The following is a 9,011-nucleotide window of genomic DNA, read 5'->3' as shown; positions in this document are numbered from 1 at the left end:
ACTATTATTATGTTAATTTTATGATATCATCAGCTTAATATTGACTAAGTGATTGGGTAAAAGTTCGATTTAGATAGTTCTCCCACAGGAAGATTAGGGTGGGTGCCACTCATGGCCTTTTAGGTCATGACAAAGTTGGTATCAGAGCGCCTAGGTTTGTCGATCTTGTCGTACAAGAACATGTCTAGTAGAGTCTTGCGGAACGGTACAGAGACATCTGTACTTTTCTTCGAGAGGCTACAAGACAATAGGAAAATTCAGATTCTTCTTTCTTACGTGCTATTACTTGATTTCAATTGGTATCTGACTTCTTTCACTTTTATTCTCGCAGATGGTAAGAACACAAAAGAATGGGGCAAGAGAAGGAGGTGGAGGAAGAAAAGCAACGCCCGCTAGGGTCAGAGCTCAAACTGCGGGGCCAGCTAGAGAGAGGCCAGTATCTCCTCCCCCATATGAGGATTTGCCCGAGGTTGCAGAGGATGGAGCTATGCCAGTACAGGATGAACGAGTGTCGGTTCATGATGGGGTTGCACCAGCTCATGGAGGTGCAGCTCTGATTCAGATGTCTTCCGCTGTGATTCAGCAGGTTTTGAGTTTTCTGAGTGGTTTAGTAGGACCAGGGACTATGCCCACAACACCTGCAGTCCAGTATGGGATACAACATTTTGCTGTTGTAGCCCCTCAGATGGAAGAAGTGTTAGGAACAACTATTTTTCCAAGGCAGGTGGTAGGTCCAGTAATGACCGGATACGAGCATGAGTTATTCTGTAAGTTTATGAAGATGAAGTCCCCTGTTTTTCACGGAACTGAGTTGGAGGATGCCTACGAGTTTATCATCGACTGTCATGAGAGGCTGTATAAGATAGGGGTGGTTAAGAGGTATGGTGTAGAACCGGTTACTTTTTAGTTTCAGGGAGATGTGAAGATGTGGTGGAGGGCCTATGTTGAGTGTAGGGATCTAGTTTTGCGTCCCTTGACTTGGACATAGTTTTACTCAGTGTTTCTAGAAAAGTACGTGCCTCGTACTTTGAGAGATAGGAAGAGAGATGAGCTTGCTAATCTTAAGCAGGGAAACATGTCTGTTGCGGCCTATGAGGCCAAATTTCATTCTTTGTCTTGGTATGCATCTCACTTATTGAAAATAGAGGAGGAGAGGATTTAAATTTTTGTGAAGGGGTTAAACATCGATCTACAGATTTTTGCTCTTCAGATGATATCTTCGGATAGGTCTTTTCAGGAGATGGTTGATTTGGTCAAGAAGGTGGAGGGCGTAGGGCAAGAGGGTTATGTTAGGGTATCAGAAAAGAAGGCCCACAGATGAGGCAATTTTAGTGGTTTTTATTCTAGGGGTCGGAGTTCTTAGGGATACCCTGCCCGCCCCATTCAGTCAGCGATGTCGGTGTCTGTGGGAGGTCCATCAGGCGCTAGCCAGCCATTTTCATACCCTGGTGGTTACTTTTTTTCATCTTCGTCAGCTCAGTGGCCTACCTTGGACTGTACATGTTACAAGTATGGCGGAGTGGGTCATGTTAGGAGGTTTTATCCTAACGCAAGGCAGTTTGGTCAGTTTAGCCAGCAGCAGGCTCCTGGAGCTCTCATTCCTGCAAGTAGGGGAGGTGGTGGTAATGGTAGAGGTCGTCCATAGGGTAGTCATGGGGGTCATCAGGCAGGTAGGGGTGGTATTCAGCCCCATCGAGGTGGTTCTCAGCTTGGCAGAGGCGACGTTCAGATTGGTGGTAGGGCCCATATCTATGCCTTTCCAGGTAGGACCAAGGCAGAGGCATCAGACGATGTTATTACAGGTACTATTCTAGTCTATAACCAGATGGCCACCGTATTATTTAATCCTGGCTCTATTTTTTCATACGTGTCTGCTAATTTTGTTGTGGGATTGGACATGGTGTGTGATTTGCTTGACTTTCCGATTCACGTGTCTATTCCTGTTGGTGATTCTATTGTTGTTGATAGAGTTTATCGTTCTTGTTTTGTTATGTTTATGGGGTATCAAACTTGGACAAATTTAGTGATTCTAGACATGGTAGATTTTGATACAATTTTGGGTATGAGTTGGTTGTCCCCGTATCATGTGATATTAGATTGTCATGCTAAAACAGTGATTGTGGCTATGCCGAGAATAGATAGACTTGTGTGGGAAGGTGATTATAGTACTGTTCCATTGAAACTTACTTTTTTTCTGCGTGCAAAGAGGTTAATTGGGAAAGGTTATTTGGCCTTCCTAGCACATCTTCGGGACACTTCTGTAGATGTCCCCTCTATTGAGTCAGTTCCTGTGGTGTGTGAGTTCCAAGAGGTTTTCCTGTAGATTTGCCTGGTATGCCACCCGACTGTGACATTGACTTCTGTATTGATCTAGAGCTAAGTACTCGTCTTATTTCTATTCCTCCCTACAGAATAGCTCCAGCTGAGTTGAGGGAGTTAAAGGCTCAATTACAGGATTTGTTGAGTAAGGGTTTTATCCATCTGAGTGCCTCTCCATGAGGTGCTCCTGTCTTGTTTGTAAAGAAGAAGGATGGAAGTCTTCGTATGTGTATAGATTACAGGCAGTTGAACAAAGTTACGATCCGTAACAAGTATGCTTTACCCCGTATAGATAATTTATTTGACCAGTTGCAGGGTGCATCCGTAAATTTGGCCTGACGATATTCTTAAGATTGCTTTACGAACTAGGTATGGCCACTATGAGTTTCTTGTGATGTCTTTTGGGCTAACTAATTCCCCAGCTGCTTTTATGAGTTTGATGAATGGGATATTTAAACCCTACTTGGATTCTTTCGTGATTGTATTTATTGATGATATTCTTATTGACTCTAAGAGTAAAAAGGAGCATGAAAATCACTTAAGGATTGTTTTGGGTTTATTAAAAGAGAAAAAACTTTGTGCAAAATTCTTTAAGTGTGAGTTCTGGTTGGCTTTTGTATCCTTTTTGTGGTATGTGGTTTCGAAGGACGGGGTGATGGTAGACCCTCAAAAGATTGAAGCAGTTAAGAATTGGGCTAGGCCTACTTCAATGACGGAGGTTCGTAGCTTTGTTAGCTTAGCAGGTTATTACCGTAGGTTTGTAAAGGGGTTTGCTTCTATTGCTACTCATATGACGAGGCTGACTCAGAAGGATGTACCATTTATTTGGTCTGATGAGTGTGAGAAGAGCTTTCAAAATCTCAAGACCATGTTGACTACTGCTCCTATTCTTGCCTTGCCGATAGAAGGTAAGGATTTTATTATTTATTGTGATGCCTCGTTCTGGGTTAGGTATATGTTGATGCAGGAAAAGAATGTTATTGCTTATGCGTCAAAGCAATTGAAGCCCAATAAGAAGAATTATCCCACTCATGATTTGGAGTTAGCTGCGGTAGTTTTTGCTCTTAAGATATGGAGGCATTACCTGTGTGGGGCTCGCTGTGAAGTGTTCACTGATCACAGTAGTTTGCAGTACGTGTTCACAAAAAGGGATTTGAATTTGAGACAGCGTAGATGGATAGAGTTGCTTAAAGATTATGATGTCACCATTCTCTACCATTCAGGAACGGCTAATGTGGTCGCTGATGCTTTGAGCAGGAAGTCAGAAAGTATGGGTAGTTTGGCTTATTTGAATGCTAGCAGGCGTCCGTTGGCTAAAGAGATTTAGACTCTAGCTAATAAGTTTGTTCAGCTTGATGTGACTGAGAAAGGAGGAATTCTAGCCAGCATTGAGGCAAGGTCTACATTTTTTGATCAAATTAAGGCTAAACAATTTGAGGATGCTAGGTTGAGCAAAATTCGTGATAGGGTTTTGCAGGGTAAGGCCAAAGAGGCCATTCTTGATGGTGATGGTGTGTTGCGGATTAAGGGGAGAGTTTGCGTACCTCGTGCTAATGTAACACCCCGTACTTAATTACGTGCATTAGTCATTGTTATATGTGTTGGGGTATATGTATTGATCCTAAGTTAGGTATATATGAGTTTAAGTATGAGTATTGATTATTTTGAGATGGTTTCAAGTGTATAGTTTGATTATAGGTGTATAGGAATCGACTTTATTTATATCGGAATTTTCCCGTCGATGGTTCCATACGAAGGTTATTGAATAAGCTTTCCAACGATATAAAGATTTCCAAAAACGGATAAGTTTCGGATATAAGCGAGCTCGTTCGAAACTTTAAAACGGTGGCCGGGATGTGAACAGTAAAATGTGCAGGAAACTACTGAGGCCTGCCAGTTTTTTGGGTCAACTTTGAACGATCATAACTCCCTCAATATAATGAACTGGTTGAGCTACCATATATCAAAAGAAATATCTTTGAGTCTTCTTTCCAATGAAATTGGTTTCATCCAAATCCAACATCTAAGTAAGGAGTTATACTCGTTTTACTTCAGCCTCTCAAAACAGATTTTTAGGGTCAACTTCAAACGATCATAACTACTTGTACAGGACGAACTGGGTGGATTAATTTATATTAAATGAAATACCTTTGAATTATCTTTCTAACGATACCAATTTCACCCAAATCCGATATCGGAGCAAAGAGTTATGGCCGATTTACTTTAGCCTATCAAAACAGTCCACCATGGACAGATTCGGATTTACTTAAATTTTTAAGGGCAATATGGTTATTTTCCATCACCTCATGGACGAAAATTGGTCATTATATACATATACTTAGCCTTATATCCACCATTTATCATCCAAATCATTGAAGAATAAGAAACCCTAGCCTAAGTTCAACTCCAATTATCTTGTGATTCAACCGTAGAAAATCCAAATTGATTCCGTAGTTGTGTTCACCGTCTCAAGGGCTTCGAGAAGCACCCCTTATTTGTGCCAACAGGACTTCGAAATCAAAAGGGCCATTTTTTTTGGTAAGGATGTAAATTATGTTGGTGTTATTTATATGGATATGTATATATATATATATATGCATGTGAGCATAAGAAGTATGTTATTTGATTGTTGTTGAAAGATGATTGGAAATGATGTTGGATTATTCTTGTGCATGGTTGGATTATGTTAAATTGTGAAGGAATTTGGGGTGATGATGTGGTATTGATGATGTGGTATTGAGATGATGATTATATACATATACACACATAAACCTATTGTTCAAGTTGGTTTTTGGAATGTTTTGCAAATATTGGTAGTATGGAATTATGGAAGAGAATTGTGGTGTTGGGTTGCTAATACTAGATGCCAAACATTTCATTGTAGATAAGTGATTTGTAAAGGCGGGAAGTTGTGTTGAATTGGTAGATGAATCTACAACGAGGTATGTAAAGCATACTCTAACAATGTTCTTTGGCATGAAAACACCAATGTTCCATCAAGTAAGATTCCGAGGTTGTCCTAAAACATGTATTGTTCTACGTTACCAACGAAGTTGTTTCCATCCTATAAAGTGTCAAAATGTTCATTGATATACCAAAAGGCTCTTATTTCATTGTTGTGATATTGATGATTCTGAAACACATTGTTGATGTACCAATGAGTCTTTATTACATCGTTATTGTATAGAAGGTCTATTACTTGGTTCCTATTGATGTATCATTGTTTCAAAGTATCAAAAATGTGGTGGCGACCGAAATAACAATCTCAAAGATTAATTGAACTAAGTGATGGGAGTTCTCTCTTATCGGGTGGTATCCCAGGGGCATAAGCCTAGCATGGGTCGATCCCTATTTCATGTGTTTATGGGTGGTATCCCAGGGGCATAAGCCTAGCATGGGTCGATCCCAGTTGATATGTACTGGAGGCATCCTAATGGTCACAGTACAGTACAGTAATGATTACAAAGACGATAAGAACGAAGGTAAAGTGATTGAATAAATACAATGTACAGGTTGTCACAAGTTCTAGTAAGTGTGGTCCACTCCTATTACGACTTATTCACTTTTTTCTGATTTCTATTGAGCTCCTATATCATATGTGATTATTTACAGCTTTACATACTCAGTACATATTTCGTACTGACGTCCCTCACGGGGGACCTGCATTTCATGCTGCAGGCACAGGTACCTCAACTCATACACCGCACAAGTAGGAGCCAGGTCATACAGCTATTGTTGGTGAGCTCCAGTTTGCTTCGGAGCTTTCCGAGTCGGTTCCTTATGTTTTGTTATTGTACATGAGTCACGTGTGGGCGGGGGTTTGTCCCGACCCTAGTTATGTCATGTATATCCTAGAGGCTTTGTAGACATAAGGCAGGGTAAAGTCATGGAAGTTTATATAGTAACGTTATATTTGTATATGTGGTGGCCCCGACGGCCAAGTATTATATATATATATTTGTGCGTGTTGTGCTGATACAGGTAATTAGACCTTTCTATATGCAACGAAGTGTTGTCCAATTTTTTTGGTGACATGTAAGTGAAAGTACAGGTATTTGAACGGGTTCTCCCGGGCCTTCTCGGCTTCGGGTGCCAGTCCGGCCCGATGGGATTTTGGGGCGTGACAGCTAATGACTTGATTCCTACTATTCTAGCTAAGGCTCATTGCTCGAAGTATTCTATACATCCTGGTGCAACCAAGATGTACTGTGATTTGAGGCAGCATTGCTGGTGGGGTCGGATGAAGCGTGACATAGTTGATTTTGTTGCTAAATGCCAGAGTTGCCAGCAGATAAAGTATGAGCATCAGATTCCTGGTGGTGTTCTTCAGAGGATGCCCATTCCTGAATAGAAATGGGAGAGGATAGCTATGGATTTTGTCGGTCTTCCCAAGACTCTGGGAAAGTAAGATTCCATATGGGTTATTATGGATAGTTTGACGAAGTCTACACATTTCATTCCAGTTCAGGTGATGTATAATGCAGAAAAGTTGGCCAAGATATATCTTATGGAGATTGTTCGGTTGCATGGGGTCCCCATTTCTATTATTCGGATAGGGGTACTCAATTTACCTCTACCTTTTGGAAGAAACTGCTGGAGAGTTGGGCACAAGGTTGGACCTTAGTACAGCTTTGCACCCTCAGACCGATGGGCAGTCCGAGCGGACGATTCAGGTGTTGTAGGATATGTTCCATGCGAGTGTGATGGATTTTGGAGGTCACTGGGATCAGTTCCTACCTTTGGCTAAGTTTGCATATAATAACAGTTATCATTCGAGTATTGATATGACACTGTTTGAGGCTTTGTATGGGAGGAGGTATAGATCTCCCATTGGGTGGTTTGATGCATTTGAGGTGAGACCATGGGGTACTGATCTATTGAGAGAATAATTAGAGAAGGTCAGGTTCATTCAGGAGAAACTTATAGTGGCTCAAAGCAGACAAAAAGAGTATGCGGATCAAAAAGTTAGAGATATGCACTTTATGGAGGGTGAACAGGTATTGCTCAAGGTGTCACCTATTAAGGGTGTTATGCGTTTTGGGAAGCAAGGTAAGCTCAGTCCTAGATATATTGAACCGTTCGAGATTCTTCAGTGTGTGGGGACGGTGGCCTATAGATTGGCATTGCCTCCGAGTTTGTCGGGAGTGCACCCTGTGTTTCATATATCGATGCTAAAGAAGTTTCATGGTGATGGTAACTACATAATTCGTTGGGATTCAGTCTTGTTAGATGAAAATCTCTCTTATGAAAAGGAACCTGTTGCTATTCTTGATAGAGCTGTCCGTAAGTTGAGGACTAAGGAGATTGCGTCTGTGAAGGTCCAGTGGAAGAACCGGACTATTGAGGAGGCCACTTGGGAGGCCGAAGCAAACATGTGTAACAAGTATTCACATCTTTTTGCGGATTTAGGTAATGTCTTGTTTTCCCTTCTTGTGTTTTCTCGTTCGGGGACGAACGGTTGTTTAATTGGTATCTGATGTAATGACACTCCCGGCCGTTTGTGGAACGTTCTCATCTTCCTTATTTTAGCGCTCTCCGTAGTCTGTATACGTGGATTATGACTCACGAGATGGGTATCATCAATTTTTGAGGTATTTAGAAGTTATTGAGTCATTAGTTGAATTATTGAGTTTTAATAAAGTTAAACCCAATCATGGTCAATCTTTGATAGAGACGATCTCGGGTTAGTATCGTAGTGTTTTTAATAGGGTCGGAATATACTTTTTAGTCAATGTACACATTTGGTTTGTTTCTATGGGGTTCCGAACAAACTTTTAGGATTTATTAAAAGTTTTGGGTAGTTTTGATATTTAGTAATTTAATAAGTCAAAACTCAAAACCCATTATATCAGATAACCCACGTTCAAGTTAATTAAGGGTAGGTTTAACTTCTCCGTTTAACAACAACAACTGAACTACAAGGAATTCTTTGAGAAACTTGGACTGCGGTTTTGAGGCAGCAATGATTTCACGTTGATTTTCGGTAAGAGCACTACTTTAGTTTGCCTACTAGGACTGATAATCCCTTCAAAAGTCAGTTGTACTACTATAGCAAATTTTTTTTGGTCATATTGATATAGCAGACAAGGTAATGTTGAGGCTATCATGAATTAATAATTGAGAATTAGTGTTGAATTTTTATTACTTAGCCATAAAGATAAGGAACGAACGGATTTTGGTTATTATAGTGCATGAATATGAATCAGTACCTGAACAATAAGTTATGAAAATTAAAGATTGAAGTAATAATTACATAATAATGACATTAATCATTAATTCAAACCTGGAACGGTAGTTGTTAAGGCTTTTCTAAGTTATTAAGCGGTATGTTGCTGCTGTTTCTCATAGGATTACATACCTGAACAGATTTGAACGTTCCAAAATTTCGAGGAAGGGCGAGGCACTTGTGAACTAGTGATATTTGAGTTTTTTGATTGAGGTAGGTTACGGTTTAATTGGAGTTTAGACTCAATCTAATTGTATGTATGCTCCTAAATTGGATACTTGTGGATTGATGTACATGATTGAAGTTGTTGAAGTTTGGATTGTTGATTCATTTATAAAAGTTTATTAAAAATTGACTTGATAGAATTGTCTTATGACTTTAAGTGTACTTGTAAACTTGATACATTGTGTGGTATGCAGTGAGGTTGTGTAAATTGATATTGATAATACATGTTTATGTTTATGTT

General features: G+C 40.1%; 1 pseudogene; it reads left to right on the top strand.

Annotated features, from left to right (window-relative positions):
- The first annotated feature begins 1,393 nt into the window (after nucleotides 1–1,393).
- On the top strand, nucleotides 1,394–7,796 carry LOC107857934 (annotated as a pseudogene).
- Nucleotides 7,797–9,011: the final 1,215 nt, after the last annotated feature.

The sequence above is a fragment of the Capsicum annuum genome, chromosome 2 (assembly GCF_002878395.1).
Source record: "Capsicum annuum cultivar UCD-10X-F1 chromosome 2, UCD10Xv1.1, whole genome shotgun sequence".
NCBI classification, from domain to species: Eukaryota; Viridiplantae; Streptophyta; class Magnoliopsida; order Solanales; family Solanaceae; genus Capsicum; species Capsicum annuum.
This window is presented reverse-complemented; position numbering and strand designations above follow the sequence as displayed.